General features: G+C 36.3%; 1 long non-coding RNA gene across 1 annotated transcript in view; it reads right to left on the bottom strand.

Annotated features, from left to right (window-relative positions):
• Window positions 1–11,301: 11,301 nt before the first annotated feature.
• LOC138921161 (uncharacterized) overlaps window positions 11,302–20,450 on the bottom strand; it is an 80,541-nt gene continuing 71,392 nt past the window's right edge. The window contains exons 3-4 of the long non-coding RNA XR_011433503.1: window positions 17,906–18,139; window positions 11,302–13,987 (exon numbers count right to left, since the gene is read on the bottom strand). This is a non-coding gene — a long non-coding RNA (uncharacterized lncRNA). The remainder of the gene's footprint in view (window positions 13,988–17,905; window positions 18,140–20,450) is intronic.

Here is a 20,450-nt window from a genome sequence, read left to right as displayed (position 1 = left end):
AAACAGTCTGAATATCTCATCAAAGCAGGTTAATGACAACATAAAACATAATGTGGGACAGGATAATCCATTTAAATGGTATTGTCTATTTTTTTCCTCAAAGTTATGAGACTCAAAAGAACAAAAAGGCAATTGCTGCATACCACACATTTTCCAAAGACAGCCAAGGCTTTGAAGACCCAGGCTGTTAAGGGCTTGATTCAGGTTCTGTGAGTCTTGCAAGTGAATTCTGAGAGCCCTCTTTAAGGAAAAGAATACAAAATTATGAACTCAAAGTGAAGTTTGAAAGTGAAGATTTATTTAGAATAAGAAAAGAAATTACAACAAATTACAGATTTTAAAGAACAGCAAAACATCACAAAACCCAGAAAAAAGGCATTTTTTATTACCCAAACCATCTCTATATTACTTTTCACCCCTTTATCTTTCTGTTGTTTACTCTTTGATCATCTTTTTCATATAAAAAGGATTTTATGATATTGTTATGTACAGAGGAAATAAAAGTAATTCAGTCACTTCTCTAGAAGTTTGGTCTAAATTGGATTCTTTTACTATTGAGAATTGAGAAAAGTTTCAGCTTCTCACTCCTGTTACTGACGAGCCTGTGAAACCACGCTAGCAATAATGTAGCTGTACAGAGATATGCTGCAAACCACCAAAACAGACTCGACTCTGCCAAACTTAACTCCCTTTAACCAGATCTCCGAAATAGCCTCCCTTACTCTCATGCTTTCTACCAACACCCTCTATTCTACACACCTCATGCTTGAGGGGAATCTACCTAGCTATCAGAAAGGAAAGAGATGGTCATTAAACCAATTGTGGTAAATTCTTTGATCTTTTGTAAATTTTACTGGAATGTGACTTCCAGGTGAACAAATTGCTAAGGTCTTTTCAGGGCTTTGGAAGGAGACTTTGTAAAAGTGGAGTGCTGAAGCTTAAACTTCTTTCACTTCACAGTATACCTGCCTTTGATGCCATTGCCAACCCTTCCCACATCCCCTAAATACACACACAAACACACATATACCCTGTGATTAACGAGTGTGTTATAGAGAAAACCTCCTCAAAAGTCTTCATTTAAAAGGTGTTTTTGTTTTTGTTTTGTCCTATCAGGAAATGGAGCTGGAACTGCCCCAGATAAGCAGGAGGGAAGTGAGTCAGTGACGGTGGCCTTATCACGAATGGCCCAGTGGGGAAGGTGTTCTCCAAAGGCTGCGAGAACAAACACTACTGCCAGTTGCCCCAGTCATGGGAATTGAAGCCCTAGTCAAATCTGGCACCTTTCTTATGGTGAGTACTAAATATGAGCTTAGGGATGCTAGACTTTAGATGTTAGACACCAGCAATCTTGGCAAAGAAACTGTGCCTGTGGTATGGAGAGATTGAAGAGAGGGTCTTTGACTGGACCATGTGGCTCATTTTGTTTTTTTGGATGAAGTGTTTTTTATTGTTAGACCAACAAAATATATTTAATATGACAATACTTTAATATACAAACTGCAATCACAACAGCACCCACATAGCAGCAAGAGGATGGGGTACAATGGGGAGCATGGTATGAGGGAGGAAGTTTTGCAGGGTCCCTACTGCTTCCCTCGCCTGCAGTCACTCTGTGGCCTGTGAGAGCATTAAGTCTGAGCAAAGGGCAAATCAAGGCATCAGAGGCAGAGAGGTACTGATGCAGACACTGAGACAGACCAAGCACCGCGCATCCTCTAACACGTCATCTCCTCCCCATGGCAGACTTCAGGGAAAGCCAGATCCAGTTAGGAGGTAACAGGAAGGTGGTTGTGATTGAGAGGAGAGTCAACTATCATTCCTCAGCATCCCGAAGATCACATGCACAAGGACCATGCACAAGGAGCAAAAGGAGAGTTACTATGACAAACTGATGACAAGGATAAATGATGGTAAAAATGATACAGATTGAGGGGCCAGCCCAGTGGCGCAGAAGTTAAGTTCACTTGTTCTCATTCAGCGGCCCAGGGTTCGCCAGTTCAGATCCCAGGTATAGACCTGCGCAGCACTTGGCAAGCCATGCTGTGGTAGGCATCCTACGTATAAAGTAGAGGAAGACGGGCACGGATGTTAGCTCAGGGCCGGTCTTCCTCAGCAAAAAGAGGAGGATTGGCAGCAGATGTTAGCTCAGGGCTAATCCTCCTCAAAAAAAATTTTAAAAAAATGATACAGATTGAATTTCCCAACTACTTGGCAGGCAGAGGCTATTCTAGAATTAATTTTGATTAAGAAAATAAAGGATAGTGGCATTTTTCTACCTCAGGAGCTATGCTACAGATTCAAACCTGTTACAAATACACCAGTATCATTTAAAAAGAGATCTGTAATATACCTAAAACATTGAAATAGATCAAAAGGATCACTTTTTATTCTCTCAGGGTCGTGCAGTGGCACTTCATGCCTCTAGATGCCTGTCCCTTCATTTGATTTCCCGTTTACTATTCCTTAGTATATTTCACAGCTCTGATGGAAAGGTGTTAATTTGTAGGAAACTAATAGTGATGCAAGTAACTATTTTTCCTATAGAAATGAAAAGATTCCTGTCCCATAGCCTTGCAAATGAATTTTATTTGGTAGAGATTCAAGTGATATCAGCAAAATTACAGTTTAAATGTCCTGTAGGACATTAACTAGTTTGGTGTCTAAATTAGCAATCTAATTGAAGCATCTTTCTGCCATAAAAAATTCCTGTGCTCTCTCCAATTCACTTTGGAGCTGACTTACAAAGTTGCTTGTTCCCTCATTAATGAATTAAGTAGATCTTGGACATATGCTCACTTTGTATTTGTAGGAGAATCAGGCTTTAAGTTTTTGGAAATTATACATATTATGAAGAGAATTTCTTGGTACTCTTCTTGATACTTAGATCATGAGATGGGAATAAGAACTTTGCTTCCTGCTAAACTGACTGCCAGAATTTATTGTTCCTGGAAGAATACCATCATATAATTCTCCTTGCTGGCCATGGCTTTCACAATTTTTGAAGCAAATTATCTACGAATGAAAAGAGAAAATGGGAAATTGCATAAACCAAATAGGTAATTATTAATATTATTGTTAATATTTTTGACTAAAGGTATTCAGAAAATTAAAAGAGTTAAGGGAAAGCATAGAATGATCACTTATTTATTAAAAAATGTTACTGCATTAGAGTGAGTCTGTAACCATGAAAGATATGTGACAGTATCTCTGGATATGTTTGTATTTTTTAAATTAACGTACATTAGCATTGACATCGTTTTTGCTGTTGGCATGAAATTCTATTAGCTTTAACATATGCTTGTTTTCATGTAACCACTACCGTAATCAGGGTACACAATTGTTCCATTACTCCACGCTGGACGTTAGATCCTCAGAACACATTCATCTTATAACTGGGAGTTTGTGCCCTTCAACCAGCATCTCCTCATTTCCCCACCCTCCAGCTCCTGGGCAACCACCAATCTACTCTCTGTTTCTATGAGTTCAGCTTTTCAAAAATTCCACATATAAGTGAGATCATACAGTACTTGTCTTCCTCTGTCTTATTTCACTTGTGATAATTCCCTAAAGTTTCATCCATGTCTTTGCAAATGGTATATTTGGATACTTTTTTATCAGGTTAAGGAAATTCCCTTAATTTCTAGCGTGCTGAATTGTTGGGGGGTCCTTTGTTTTACTTTTTTAAATAAATGGGTGTTGAATTTTGTCAAATGTCTTCCTTGTATCAGCCAATATGATCATATGTTTATTTTTCTTTATAAATATGGTGGATTACATTAAATAGTTTTCAAATGTTGAACCAATCTTGTGTTTCCAGGATAAATTGCACTTGGTTGTGATGTATTATTCCTTTTATATATTTCTGGATTTGATGCACTAATATTATGTTGAGAATTATTTGAATCTATGTTCACAAGGAATATTTGTCTGCAGTTCTCTCTTCTTGTGCTGTCTTAGTGGGGTTTTGAGATCAGGATAATTCTGACCTCATAAACTGAGTTGTAAAAGGTCCACTCCCTATTGTATTATCTGGAAGAGATTGTGTAGCCGTGGTGTTATTTCTTGCTTATGTTTTATAGAATTTTCCAGTGAAACTATTTGAACCTTCAAATCATCTTTTTCAGAAGGTTTTGAACTGCAAATTACATTTCTTTAATTATTATATGATTATTTAGCTTACCTATTTCTTCATGGGTGATTTTTCATACCACAGGACTTTCAGAGAATTGCTTTATTTCCTCTAAGTTATTATATGTATGTGTCTAAATTCTTCATATTATCCCATTATTTTTCCTTAATTATCTGTAAGGTCTGTGGTGATAGCCCTCGTTCATTTCTGAGATTGGCAGTTTGTGTCTTTTCTCTTTTTTCTTTGTCAGTCTAGTTAAAGTTTTATCAATATCATTGACATTTGCAAATATAAATATATAGAATATATATTGCAAAGAATATAACATTTTCTAAATAACTTAAGGGTGAGTATATCTTCATGATATATATGCTTCTATAGATAGGTAGATGTACATATAGATGTAGATCGATTGATAAGTATGATTGGAGCAAAACACGAACCATTGGGTGAATCTGATCCTGTGTTAATTTGGTAAATTTTCTTTAAATTTGAAATCATTATAAAAATAAAAAGTAACAAAATAAGTCAACAAGTAGAAATACTAAATATGGAAAAACAAGAGCTAGAGAATCAAAGTACCATACCATCACCAGGGCATTTTAGATTTTACAGAGGAGTAGTGGAGGACGGGATTTATTTAGTTGTGCTTTGTGAACTATTATGTACAATGCTAGATGTTAATTAATATAAATTAACTCTAAATGGAAAAATTTAAGAATTTAAAAATTACTGAGTATATTAAAAAAAAAGAAGGGGGAGAGAAGCAGAACACGTGTCTTATTTGTGTGAGACTCTGCAAGTGTCCTTGCTTTGTCAGTTTCTCCATCTACAGTTGCTTCCATCAATCAAGGTCCACGCAGCCCAGTGTCTGCTTTCAGAAGTGGGGGTGGGAGGTCTCTCCATATTCTTTATTTCAATTCTACCAATAAATTTTAAATAATATGAAAAACATTTAGACCATTCTGTTTGTTTACTATATCTATAAGTGAGAATGGCTTACTGAATTCTACTCGTCCAAACCTAAATGACACAGGCTGCTTGAATTCAGCTAATTGACTTTCTCTTTTCTGTCTTTTTTCTGTCCCTGTCTTTTTTTTCCCCCATGAGGAAAATTAGCCCTGAACTAACATCTGCCACCAACCCTCCTCTTTTTGTTGAGGAAGATGGGCCCTGAGCTAACATCTGTGCCCATTTCCTCAATTTTATATGTGGGGTGACTACCAGAACGTGGCCTGATAAGCGGTGCGCATGTCCACACCCAGGAGCCAAATGGCCAACCCCGGGCCACCGAACCAGAGCTCGCAAACCCAGCCGCTGTGCCACCAGGTGAGCCCCATCTGTCTACATCTTTTTCTATTTCTCTCTCTCTCTCTCTGTCTTTATCTCTGTCCCTCTTTGTCTCTTTCTCTCTCTCTATCACTTATCTATCTATTACTGATCTATCCATCTGTTACATATTAGGTATATATTATAGCTTATATATGTATTCCATTTTCTTAAGGAATAGATCAGTGACTTTTGCAATGCAAGTGCTGTCTCCATTGCTAAAGTGTTTCAGCCCAAGTATATGTTAAATCACAACTCAAAGAGTCAGTGAAGAGAAAGCGTCTCAGTTTATGAGTTTAGCTTTACACTCAAAAAGAGATGGGATGCTGTCTGTTCTTAACAAATGCGTTCTCAACACCAACAGTTTTTACTAGTTTCAAAGCGTCTTTTGCAAGTACTTTTTAAATAACCGATTTAAGGGACTATGCCATATCTACCAAATTCCATTAAAACATTTAATTTTTTTCAGACTCATTAGCATGTTTCCTATATACACAATTCAATGTATTTAATAATGAGTCTTTTCAGGAACTCAGAAGTGACCTAAAGTCTGTTTTATATTGATTATCAGCCTTTGTATACTGTGTATGTATAAAAACTTAAATGATTATTGATTTTAATTACTAAATATTGAAGATCTCTTTAGACATTATGGAAAGATGCATAGTCATACGCTGAGAATACAAGAGCAGCTTTAATGTTAAAAGTAGTGAAAACAAGATGGGCCCTGTCTTTCCTTATAACTATGGCTGGAGATTTACTTTTGTATGTGATCAAGGTTGCTAGGATAAAGTTAGTACAAGAAGAATTCTAAATAGCTAATTTAAAAAATCTCATTTGAAGCTTTTATTCAGAATAAATGCATATGTGTCTTGTCAAAAAGGAGACTAATTAGTTTTGAAATATTGCTCTAAAGAGACCAGGCATTCTTTCAGGGTGGGAAGAGAGTGATGGTAAATTTTATCTTACATTTCATCAAGCAAATAAATGTGCTATGATGGCTAGGATTACTGCTCATCATCATTGAAGCTTAGAAAATTAACCATTTTTATCTATCAAGAAATAAATTGGAATATTTTGGTAAGCTACTCTGCATCTCACATATGAATGTCCCTTATTTGCAAAACAAGTAATTCCTTCCAAAAATCATTTTTATGTTTAGGAAGCATTAAAATATGCTCTTTGTCTGTCAAGTTTAATGATGGTGGCATTTTACATATTGAAAAATAAAAAAAAATCTTGACAGGTTTTTTTCCCTGCTAATGCCGTATAAGCAGTTTTTCCACTTGTTAAAAATTGTTTTATTCCTCTAAAGTTTACTTGTCAGAAACTATAAAAAATAAAAATGGATTTCATACTTTAAATTATGCTAGCCTCAGGTAAAATATCTTTTAAAGCCCACTACTTCCTTCTTTTCTAGAATTAAAGTCTACTGGTAATATGGAGACACATTATTATTATTCTTATTATGGCGTAAATGATACATAAAGCAGCAATGTGAATATTAAGTAGAATTTATAAACCAAGGGAGATGTTGCTTATTTTTTTAGCATGAATACTAATAATAGAGTATAAACAGGCTATAAATATAACAATTTTATTTAGGCCATCAACAGTGTATTGACTTATAGTTGTGATTCCTTTATCAGTATGTTTGAACTGAAATTATATGAAAAATAAATTATCAATTAGAAGTATAATAATACTGGGAAGAAGTTCCATCTGGAATTATGATGAACTTTATTTATTATCAAATCCAACATTCTTAAAGGCCATTTGGGAGTAATTTATGGGAATATTAAGTAATGAGCTATAAGAAATGGCCTATCAGTGGAAAGTATGGTATAATTTGCAGGAATACAGTATTTTAGCAACATTAAAAATGTAATACACATGAAAAACGGGTCTGTTATTTTGTGGTAATTTAAATGGTTTACTGTATTTATGAGAATATTTTTAGTAGACTACAATAACATTTTACTTGCAATTAGCTTAATTTTCAATAATGTGATAATTTCTCAGTATATTTCAATTTTTCTTAGTATATTTAAAACAAAATAATTCTCTTATGCAAATATATTTTTATGAAAATATATTTTCCATTACTTGAATAGTAACAGTGTTTGTTCTATAAGTACATGCTCTCCTAATTTTTTTACAGACTTTATGAATGTTGCCTAGAACTTAAAATCTAAGCATGTTATGAAGCATGATCATGTTTGGCTTTATAGACTTATCCTTTGACGATAAACTGACATGACTCAGCAACCGACACTTTGTTTGACACACCAGAGGAAAGACGATGGGCACCCTGAGGACTGGTTCAACAGTGAAGGCCTCTGAGGAAGGCTGAGGGTAAGTTCGTTCACGGAGGAAATGCTGTATGCTTGGAGAGAGGCAGTCGTGGAGGGAGTGGAGAAACACACTGGATGGAAGACAGCAATGGGAGAGAAGGGGGGATCCTTAAGACAATAATCCTTTCTCCAGCAAAACCTAAATGTGTTCAGACTATGATCTTTCAGTTTCTGTATAATCAAAGAAAGAAGTCAACATACAGTTAAAAATGCCTACTGACCTGCCAGGGGCTTTGACAGCTCAGCCATAGTTATTTCATTCTCTGTTCCTGGTGAGAGACTAAAAGTTAGTAAGTTGAATGCAGGCTGCCCAGTACCTATAAATGAAGCCAGTGTATCAGGCAGGTCCTATCCAGAGGTACAGGTGCTGTTGGCATCGAGAGAATGTATGATATCAAGAATGAAACTGGGCAGAGAATGGACACGATATTGATAAGCAAAAAAAACAAAATCCCACTGAAATTGTAAGAAAAGAAAAACCATGTTACTTACATATAAGTATCTGGAATACAAAGCCAGAATATTGACTAAATCAAGCTGACAAATACAAAGACAGCTTCAGAACATCCAAGAATTTTCACTGTTCTTAAAAGTTCCATGAACCATAATGTTGGGCTTGTCAACTGTCTTTAAAGAACCAGAAAAGATGGGCATAACACCAATGTTCTTGAACCTTCTTAGGCCTGAGGTCTTCATGTGTATAGGAAGGTTTTGAAGTGAGAACTTTCTCCAGGCTCAGCCCTTTCCCAGTGAGCAAAACACCAGAACTGATTGTAGTGTCAGTACAAATCACAAAGCATTTTTTGATGTCTTCAATATCCTTGCCCATAGTCATGGAGATTAAATACTGGTTTTGTGGGTGGAGGTTGAGGTCATTGTACATTGACGTTGATCTGATTCTCTTTTTGAGGGCTAAAAGGTTTGGAAAAATAATGAAAAATTATCCCAATGGCTGGGGAATGAGGCCTTCTGGATGGAGGGTTTCAGTGAGGGTTTTTATTTTCCTTTTAATTCAAATTCAGACTTGACCAAGCAGATGGAAAAGTTGTGTTGACTATGGAAGGCATAGAAAAGGAGGTACACATGGACAAACATTACACCAGGTATAGTCTGTAAAAGTAAGCTGTAAGACTTCTTGGTTATTTATGTATTCCAGTAATTAGCTGAAACATCCCCTCTGGCCATTTATCTGTGGGTTTCCAGTGGTATATTTAGATGTGAAAAGTTCCCAATGTTATCTTGCAAAACAAATACAAACTGAGAACGTTGGCTATTTCTTAAATGCCTGGGTTGGTAGAAAAGGAACTTCTTTAATAAATGGGAATATCTTTATAGGAAGTTGTTAAAAAAGATTGAGAGGTTGATAAAAGAGATTAATTGCACCAATTTGGTGAGGACATTCATTTATGAAGAGTATGGTAGAGCTGTAAGAAAATGGTTCTAATGAAATACGTCTTGGATTTGTCCTGAGATATTCAGGGCTTATGAGTGTATGTAGCAATATTTCAGTCTACTCAGATGCCTTTGCCCTGAGAGTGTGTATCACAGGTGTTTGTATACTACCGGCCAATTAATATCATTAATATCTGGACTGGATAGTGTTCTAGCAGCTGTGTGAACAGCAGTGAACTAGTCAAAGTCCATTCTCCTCAGAAAGTTGAAACTCACAGTTCTGATATGGAGCCATCAATAGTCACTGTAATTATATTTAAGTTTTGGAACACAGTCTGCTGAGGGGGTGCTATTGCCAGCCTCCCCATCAGAAGAACAACTTTATTTGCTCTTTCTTCACCTCAGGCTCACCTCTGAATGGCTCTGGATCTTGCTCTGTTGCTGTGGCACAGATGACTCTTCTTACTGCCAGTCTTAGATCATCATAGTCAATTGTAGATGTGCTTATACCATCACAAAGTTCTCAGATTGGAGAATTTTGTCGAATAGATTCTCCTCTGCTGTCCCCAAATTAGATCTGTGACAAGATCTACCCTTTGATTTAACTTTTACTATATTTGTGATGAATTTTAATTATTGAATTTCTTGAAGAAAGTAGCCTGAAGTCTTTACCAAGAATTACATGTTTGACTCTGCATTAGCTGCTCCAGGATATAGTGGTCCAAATGCAATATTGGATGTCCCAAGGATGACCCAAAGTAGCATCTGATTTCTCAAAGTTAGTCTTGATTGTCAACAACACTCAGTACTATACAGTTTAATTTATTTTTACTAGAAGTACCTACCTGCAAAAGTAGATATTGGAGTTTAGAGAGCAGGTGTCTGGATTATACTGTGGGAAATAGACTTTCCCACCATGTGGGAAAATCTGTTTTGATGATTTAAAACCAAGGGTCAAGGGAAACCATCACTGGGGCAGAAATGAGGAGGGTTGTGGATGCAAGGCTAAGAAGTGACAAAAGGCCAGAAATTTTTCTTACTTTTTCTGATAGTTACTAAGTAGCTTAGGACAGAGAAATGGAGCATCAGAGTATTTGACAACATTCATGGAAACTCAAGAATTTCTGAATATTCTTGAATTCCTAGGGCTTTCCAGTTAGGACCATGAATATCATGCTAATGCCTTGGATAAGTAGGAATTTCTCCTACTGACTTTCAGTACACACTAATACACATTTCTTAGGGGTGGGCTGGAGATGATGCAGTAACAACGGCACCTGCCCAGATCAGGGATTAATAATAGATCTATCAAGTGCATTTGAATGAAACTTCCATTCAGGAGATCATATATGAATCCAATCATTAAATACTTCTAAGTCTGAGTTACATGAAAGATTTTCTGGAAGGAGGCATCTGTGGGGGATCAGAATTTGCCGCCCCAAAGTGTGTCTCTTTAGCTTGATTATTTTTAAGAACAAAAGACTCAGAAAGAAAATTTGACCTTCCCCCTTACAGCCTAAAGGAATTTAACATAGAGGGCCTGTCTTAGGAAGGAACTAATACGATAGATAACTACAATGTTAGAAAGTAAAAGATAGACAGGAAGGAACCTACCCCTTCCCATGGCCCATTGTCTTTGCAAGCGTGGCAAACATTTGTTTACCAAACATTTGCTTTTCCATCTACATGTGAATTGCCTTCCTTTGCTTTGAAATCCCAAACCACTACCCACAACATCCTCTCTCTTTAGCTCAAGATGGTATATAAGGTGGTGGCTTAGGTCATTTTGGTGAGTTATTCAGTTTTCCTGGGTTTATCCCTCATTTACATGTTATTAAATATGTTTGAATTTCTTCTGTTATTCTGACTCATGTCAATTTAATTCTCAGACCAGCCAGAAGAATCTAGAGGGTAGAGGGGTCTTTCTTCCTCCCCTACATGACCATAATCTCTCAAAGGATGCCTTAGGGAATACTTACACAATGTTAATAGTTGAGTTTTAATGAGAAATAAAGTAATTACTATAACAGATATATTTTTAATCTTTGAGGACACATTATTGGAATAAAGAAAATGCAGAAATAATTTTATATCTCTTTTTAAATCATACAATTATTTATTTTAATAAAATTAACATTACAGTGTATTGCATTCTAATTTTGTAGCTAAAGAAGGGATGTGTGTGGTATTTCCAGAAGTTGGGTTGTAAACATAGAATGCTGATGTTGATGGGGTAACATAATATTTAAAAGCCTCCATCAGCAAGTGCTTTGCCTTCATTGCCCTGTTATTATCCATTTCAGTGCTTATACATTACCCACTCTTCAACAACTGTAAGACATCTTATGGTTAGGCATGTAATTCAATATCTTAATCATGTTCTGCACTAACATCAGCCTGGATCTATCACATTCACTGTACTAAGTGGCAATCAGTGCATTTTATTAAACACGTCAGAGTAGGACTCAGCTAAACTTACTGGTACACCATCTAGTGAAACACCACATGGTGGGAGCTCACTCAAATTGTAGACAAAATACTCAGGTAAAATAAACAGGCTCTTCATCCTTAAATTTGAAAGGTCAAACCTGTAAAATGAAGGCAAATTTCATATGTAGTTATGCCTTTACATTCTTTAATGAATGACACAGATGGAAAGGAATTATTGACAGGAGCTTCATATTGCAAATCAAATGAGGTGCAGAGGTGTTAAGGTCAAGCTTGACTAGAACATGATGAAATGTACATAATTTCAAGGGATATGGTTAGACATATAAATGAAGTGGGGTAATGAGATATATCAAAAGAGAGACAATTGGAGAACTACATTTAAGAATTGTAATGAGGGGGCGAAGCCTTAGAAAAGTTAGATTTTTAAGAAAGAAGAAATGCAGCCAGGCAAGGTAGCACATTTTGATCCTTGTTATTTTATGTAATCACTAGGAAAGGTTCTGCCCACTCTCATAAACCCAGCATGCTCTTTGCTTTGCCCCCAGCAATTATTTTATGATCTTCTTGCTTTGGAAAATTGTTTTTATTTCTTTAATAACACGTCCTAGTAGGGTAAGGTGATTTGGTCAAGAAGTGGCTGATGCTATTGAATTAATTAAAACTGCACTTTAACTAAGGTAATTCTGTGTGAATTTATTTGCATTAAAATAACAAATAGATCCAAAAGTCATGGACAAGAATGGAAAACAAAATAAAAACAGCAAACTCTTTCTATTGAATCTAATTAAGAAGGAGAATTTTATCTTAACAAAAATATTTTTAGATTACAATAGCAAAATTTACAATGATGAGGCACAAATTAGTCAATAGAGTCATTAAACTTAGTTATAAACTTAGAAATTGATTATAATTATTTTTAATTTGGAAAATAAAGCAAATTTATAGAGAGTAAGCATCGCTTCCAATTCTCTCTTTTTTTTTGGTGAGGAAGTTGGTCCTGAGCTAGCATCTGTGCCAATCTTCCTCTATTTTGTATGTGGGATGCTGCCACAGCATGGCTTGATGAGGGGTGTATGAGGGGTGTGTAGGTCCATGCCCAGGATTCAAACTGGTGAACCCTGGGCTGCGGAAGCGAAGCTTGCAAACCCAACCACTATGCCACTGGGCCGGCCCTCCAATTCTCTTTTTCAGCTAGCTTAAGTAAATAAAAATAACTTATCCTTACATGTGTAACATAAACTCATTACTACATAGAGGAGGCAAAAATCTACCTCTCCTCATCTTAGTTTTACTACTGGGACTCATACAAAAAGACAAATTAACAAAAGAAAAATAATTTATTAATGTGTGCAGCACACGTCATATGGGAGAAACCGTAAACCAAACATAACTCAAAATGACAGCTTAGAATTACAGCTTACATAGCATCTTCAAAAAAAACCCCACACATTTGTAGAGAAATGACAGGACAGAGGAAAGCAGTTTTAAGCTTCCAAGGGTGGCAAACTATGGGAAGTAAATATATGGGAGGAAAATAACAGATTAAGGTCTGTTTGCAGACTCCTCTGGTGCAGTCTCTGGATTGGCAAGAGTCTGTCTCCAGTTAAAGGAGACCTTATATCCTGCCTCCAGGCAGAAAAAGGGGAACTTTCCAGGGGTTTTACTCCTTCTTAATTAGCTTCAGCTCAAAATGATTTTTATGTCAAAGAGGAATGTTTTGAGGTGACATATTCTGGTTTCCTTTAGTGAGAAAAAGAAAAAAGTACAGAGCTAGCCTTGATGGCCTAGCAGTTTAAGTTCCATGAGAGCTCCGCTTTGGTGACCTGGGTTAGGTTCCCAGGCATGGACCCACACCACTTGTCCGTCAGTAGCCATGCTGTGGCAGCTGCTCACAAAGAAGAACCAGAAGAACTTGCAATTATACACAACTATGTCTAGGCCATGGGGGTTGGGGAGGAGAAGAAAAAAAAGGAGGAAGATTGGCAACAAATGTTAGCTTAGGGTGAATCTTCCAAAAAAAAAAATTCAAGCAATGTTTTAAAAAAAGAAAAAAATACTGATAACCAAAAAAAGGCAAATAAAAATCACATTCAGTTTCAACAAAGAAAATCCCTATTAAAACTTTGGCATACATCTTTAGCTTGATACAAGTTCATTTCCCGAATCTTTGTAATATTAACTTCATTGTACCACTCTATTAAATAAATGATATTCTTCTAAATGCCAGAGGAGAAGACTGGTGTCAGAACCAAGTTCAGATCTTGAAGTATTTATGTAGCTTCAAATTATTGCTTGATTTTGTGGTTCTTGTCATTTGCTTATTTATTTCCTGTGAAGGGGATCAAAATGCATGTTTTATTACAAATTTGATTTAACATTGTAATTTTTAATTCTAGAATTTGCATTCATTTTATACTTTCTATTTCTCAGCTGAGATTTTCTGTCTTTTCATTCATTACGATTGTATTTTATTTTTATATCTAATTGAGCATAGTAATAATAGATGCTTTAAAGTGCTCATCTGATCGTTTCAACATCTGTATCGAGTTCGGGTTGTCTCCATTGGTTATCTTATATCTTGAGAATAGATTATGTTTTCCTGGTTGTTCATATATTAAGTAATTGTACATTGAATATTAGACATTTTGAACATTATATGGTGGAGACTCTAGATCCACTTACATTACTCTGAAGAACGTTAATTTATTTTTTTTAAGCAGGCAATTAATTTGATTGGATTCAAACAAACTTTTGATTCTTGTGTGGCAGCTTGAATAACAGTTCAATTCTTCCTCCTCCCAGCTCAGAGCTGGGTTTTTTTCAATTTGTCTCACACTGATGCTGTTCAGGGTTCAGCCAAAGTGTTGGGAAAAATTTATACACAAAATTTGGGGCACCTCCTTTCTGGATATTTTTCCCTTACTTTTCAACAGATGTGATTTTCCTGAAATCTTTTTGTGCTTCAAGTCAGAAAGACTGTGGCTCAGCAGAGTTTAGCCACATCTGAGGCACCGTGACTTCTTTCCCTTAGGCTAAAATTAGGGAAAAAAATCCAGAAAATTCACACCTTGTCTTCTTTGTGTTTCCTTCTTCCAAGTTTCAACTCTTCTCTAGGATTTGCCTGATTTTGTTCACTCTCCAGAGCCTTCAAGTATTTTTTAATGTTTTTTTTTCAGAGTTTGTAGCTGTTATTTGTAGTAAAGACAGTTGGTTAAGAGCTTGCTTGACCATTTAAAAAGAATTATATATATATACACACACATATATATTATATATATATGAAGTGTATGTGTGTGTGTGTGTGTGTGTGTCTTCGTATGTAGAGACAGAAAGAGTTAAGATGTAGCTGGCCACAGTTTGGTTTATGAGTCTTGTTCCTTGGGCACTGAAACATGAACTATTCCAGGAAATCTGCTTATACTTTGCCCCAAATGGGCATATTACAAACAGCAGCTAGCTGCCAAGATAAATATCTGGATGGTCAAGCATCTCCTTAACTGACTGTATTCATCACTTATGGTAGATAAACAAGTTCTAGATGTCTTCACTGTGCTCCCAGGTTGTGCAGACTGTGGAGAGGGCCATCAGACCCCACTCTGGTCTGACTCCCATTGGAGGAGTCCCTTATGTGGTTTCCCTTTCTGAGAGGAAACTGGCCCAGGAGATCCAGTGGGCCCAGGCCCAGTCTGGCTAATCCAATACCTGAAGGGATCAGTGAAGTTCTGCTCTGGCTACTCTAAATAATTGAATGTCTTAGGTAATAGTCCTAATCTCTTTTCTCTCCCTTTTTACCTTTTCTTCCTAGATGATCTCATCCATTCCCAGAACTCTAATTACCGTCTATATGCTAATGATCATCAAATTTATATCAGCAACCCACTTCTCTCCCATGAGTTCAAACTGGAACACCCAACTGCCTAATTTACATCTACTTTGACTGTCTTACAGACATCCCAAATTTAACATGTCAAAAACTCTTAATTTCTACCTCCCTCCTCCCCACACCTCCATCTCCCCCAAACTTTCTCTAATGAATGGTTCAAGACAAAGACATGGGTTGGTCTCACTCTAATTTTAAAAACTCCTAGAAATCTATGTGGAAAGAAGACAAGTAACCCATTGGGAAACTAGGCATGTGAAGAGGTAGTTCCTTGGATAAATGTGTAAAAAGATATCAAAATTTACTCGTATGAAGAGGAATGCGTGTATTCTAAAATATCATTTCTCACATATCCAATGGCAAATTATCCAACAATTGGAAAACTACTATATCTGTGAGGTCAGCACACAAACAGTGGAACAGCTCCTCTGAAGGAGGTAAATATCTGGCAGTATTTACCAAAATTTCAGATGCATTTACCCTTTGATCTGGAAACCCTACCTCATATAATCTAAAGAATAATTGGAGTATTCTAACATATATTCAAAGTTGTTAAGTGTGGCATTCTTCAGAATAGTAAATGATTGGAAATAATTTAAGTATCCAGCAATAAGGAGCTGGTTAAGAAGACTGTCTTTTATCCTGCAAAGAAATACACAGTTAAAAAAAGGGGGAAAAATTTTAAGTGCGACATATGAAACCGCAAACTGTAAGAAAACATTTGATAATATAAACTTTATTAAAATTAAAAACTTAAGCTCTTCAAAAGATATAGTTAATAAAATGAAAATGCATGCCAGTGGTTTCAAAAAACTATATATAAAAATAAATAAAATACATATTTGACAGATGGTTTGAATCCAGAATATATTAAAAAAAACTCATACAACTTAATAATAAAACAAACAATCCACTTAAAAAGAGGGCAAATTATTTGAACAGGCAGTTTACAAAAGAAGATATCCGAATGGTCAATAAACTCATGAAAAGGTACTCAATATCACTAGTCATCAGGGAAATGCAAATTGAAAACACAATGAGATCCCACTTTCTACCCATAAGAATTGCAAAAGTTAAAGGAAAAATAAAATCCACTGAGAAGGGCATGTGCTGGAGATAACCAGAGCACTTAAAACCCTTGCATTTTTGATAAAATACAGGACACATAGCCACTTTGGGGAATAATTTGATAGTTCCTTTTAAAGTTAAATGTATACTTTCCATATGACTCACGCACATTCTTAATATTTTCTTGCTAGAAATGAAAACATATGCCCACATAACAACTTGTATGTAAATGTTAATAGCAGGATTGTGAGTAATATCCAAGATCGAAAACATATCAAATGTCCATCAACCAATTAACGAATAAAATGTGCTAATGTCTATACTACGGGATACTACTTGTAGTTGGAAGGGGTTTGAGGGATTTTGGAGTTGATCAAGGGCAAAAATATGACCATAAGACCCAGCAACACATGACGAGCTTTATCAAGTGGCTCTCAGAGTTGCATGAGAGGACAAGTCCTTCACAGCATGAGAATGTCCTGAGGTTGACAGCAAGGGGCTACCATCCAGGAGGGGAGGAGAGCAAGGAACTGCCAAGGGACAGGGGGACCAGAGAGGGGACTTACACGCTAGGTGATGTCTCTCAGCAGAACAGTGGGGAGTCTCTGGATCAGTGCCCAGTGACCTACCAATGGCAACAGTGACTGAAGTTTTTATAACCATAAGGCTTTGTTTTATTAATGATCAGCAGAGGCTGGGTGTAGTTCCTCAGGGTATGCAAAGAAGGCAGATCCTAAATGGCTAAAAACCTACTCATTTTAAAACAACTGAATGTGTAAAAATTTGAGTTTGGCGTGTCAATGAATAAAAGGCATAAACTGCAAGAAAAGTAAAAGGTTATTTGGGGTCTCAGGAATTACTATTTGGGAGACACAGTTTCCAGTAGAAACTCAATGTGCTCCGAAGAGGACAAAGAAAGCCAGTGTTCATAAAGACAAAAAGAGATAAATTATATAGGTTGTTTTGCAGAATTTGTGATTGTGCTGGCAACAACTGTTACTTCATGGCCATAGGTGATTGGTTGCTAAGGCTATCTCTAAGGCAGAAAGTTCTCATTTCTGGGAGAAAGCATATCGCAGTTTTTTTTTTTGAGGAAGATTAGCCCTGAGCTAACATCTGCTGCCAATCCTCCTCTTTTTGCTGAGGAAGACTGGCCCTGAGCTAACATTCGTGCCTACCTTCCTCTATTTTATATGTGGGACGCCTGCCACAGCATGACTTGCTAAGTGGTGCGTAGGTCCGCACCCAGGATCCCAACTGGGGAGCCTTGGACCACGAAAGTGGAATATGTGAACTTACCTGAGGTGCTACCAGCCTGGCCCCAAGAAAGCATATGTCTTGAATGAAGGTCAGGATGCCAGCAGTGAAGCATAATTCAAAAGTTTACATACTCTCTGGGTAAAGAGGCGCATATGCCGCACTTCCCTGATGGCTTCCTGGGTCCATTTAAGGTACTCTTGATGCATGTGACTCCATTTTGTAATCTTCTTCCACAAGTGCCAGTGGGATATTGAGCTGATGGATGTCAGTGTGCTGCGAAGAAAGAAACAACTTAGGGGCCGATATACAGGGTCCAGCTTTGGCTCATATACAGTAATGAAAAGGGAAAGTATTGATATATTCAATACCATGCATAAATCTCAAAAGCATTATTATAAGTAAAGTAAGTTAAATACAAAAGAGTATATACTGTTTTATTTTGTTTATATGAAATACTAGAAAAGACAAAACAATAAAGGCAGGAAGCACATCAGTGGTGTTTAAGGCTTGTGGTTGAGGACACACAGCAAAGGAGAAAGAGGAAATTTGGACGGAGATAAAGCTGTTCTATAGGTTGATTGCGGTGGTGGTTATAGGACTGCATGGAATCAACAAAACTCATAAAACTGTATACTTAAATAGGAGAGCTTGATTGTAAGTAAAAAAAAATCAATGATGAAAGAAACTTCTTAGTTTATTACTCCTACCTGACCTTTGTGCTCCTGCAGTTTGCTTGTTACTATTCCCCACTATATTATGATGCAGCCAAAGGTTGATCTAGATTAACGGATATTCTAAAAATCCGTTACATTATCTTTGGAACTCAATTTTCAAAGCAGTTTGCTTATCTAGGAAATTTGGTTCTACTAAAATTATGAGGCTAATTTTTTAAAAAAAAATCAAGACAAACAGCTATCTCTTCTTCCTATCCTGTAATCTTACCCACAGCCCATTCTATGTACTCTCAGCTCTAGTTTAGCGCAGATTTAACCTGACTTAGGTCTTTCAAAATTTCTCTGGAGCCGGGAATTGTTAAATTGTGTGGTTTCAAGGAGGATGATCAAAAACAAACAAAATAAGGCTTACTGTAATCTGAAATAGAAACACAGCTAGTAATTATGTTCCATACATATAATATATTTCTATTTCATTTTAGAAAGAACTCTTCTAAAACAACAGGTAATTGTGGGGATGAAGCAAATACATAAGCTTAAAAAGATTTTCTGAAGGTCTGTTGTACACACGTAATAAAATGTTCAAAAAAATTTAAAATTTATTATTTTGAAAGCTCACTCTTATATTTACGGAGTAAGCCTTTTTTGCAAGGATATGTTTCATATTATTTCGTATTTCTTCCCTCTCTACTGTGAATTCAAGGTGGATAGTTCACCTTGTTTCATAGTAGACGTCTTAATTTCCCCTTGTCCATATGTGATAGGTAATATAAACTATAAGGTCACTTTATACTTTGTTATTCATGAAATCAGGAGATCTGGGTTCTGGTCTAGTTTTATATCATCTCAGGTTAGTCTCTTTTGCTTTGAAAACCAATGCCCTCATCTGTAAAACGAGACAGATGATATCAGCTCTGTCTGCTTCATAGTGAGGTTATGAATATCAAGTGCTTTTGAAAGAGCTTTAAGCATTGAAAAACCATCTATAAATAGAAGATGTGCTTAGCTTCAAAGTGGAATAATAATAAACATACCATACAAGGTCATTTTTATTCATTCATGTATTCAACAATTCTTTTATTGTTGTTTTTCCTACTGAACAAATACTAAGCATCTCCTGTGTCTCAGGGATTTTCCTATGTGCTGGAGATGAAGAGATGTAAAGGACAAGAGTTTATCCTTCAGGCATTCAACGTCTATGTAGACTGGAAGACTGGAAGAAACTAATTAAAATACAAAATCATGATCGCCATAATAGACATAATAACAGAAGGCAGAAGAATTAGAAAAATCCAATAACTCTGCCCAAGAGAAAAGATTCACAACAAATGCAATAAGAGATGAGTCTTTGTAGATTGATGTGATTAGAAGTTTTTATTTTGGGTAAGAGAATAGGGGTAAAGGTCAAAACTTAAGTTGGAGTCTGAGGGTGGAACATCTGATAGACCGTTCTTTGTGTTGAGGTTTTGCAGGAAGGATATGCATTTCAGTCAAGATTACTATGAAGACTCTAAGCTGGGTAAACCAGAGACAGTTATAAAAAACAGGCCTCTGAATGGTTCAGAGTAATAATTTAACCACATAGTTTTATGCTTTTAGAAGATTATTGACAGCCAGCCTCACTCTAAGGGCCGCAGGAAATAGAAGTCTGGTGCTACGGGAATGATAAATGCATGTCTTGTTCATTGAGAGGAATTTTCATGTCTAATTACAAAGTCCTACAAAAATTCCAATCCAATCTGGGAGAAATTGATAGAGAGGAATGAAGACAAGGTATAAGTATAAAACTTCCTGAATGATGGATGTGAAGGGATTTAGACAACGACACCCAAAACATACCAGTTAGGTGTGTTGATTATTTTGAGCTGAAGATGATGGAGAAATGGCAGACGCAGGAAGGGCTCTCTAAC

This window comes from Equus caballus, chromosome 28, assembly GCF_041296265.1.
Source record: "Equus caballus isolate H_3958 breed thoroughbred chromosome 28, TB-T2T, whole genome shotgun sequence".
Classification (NCBI taxonomy): Eukaryota; Metazoa; Chordata; class Mammalia; order Perissodactyla; family Equidae; genus Equus; species Equus caballus.
This window is presented reverse-complemented; position numbering and strand designations above follow the sequence as displayed.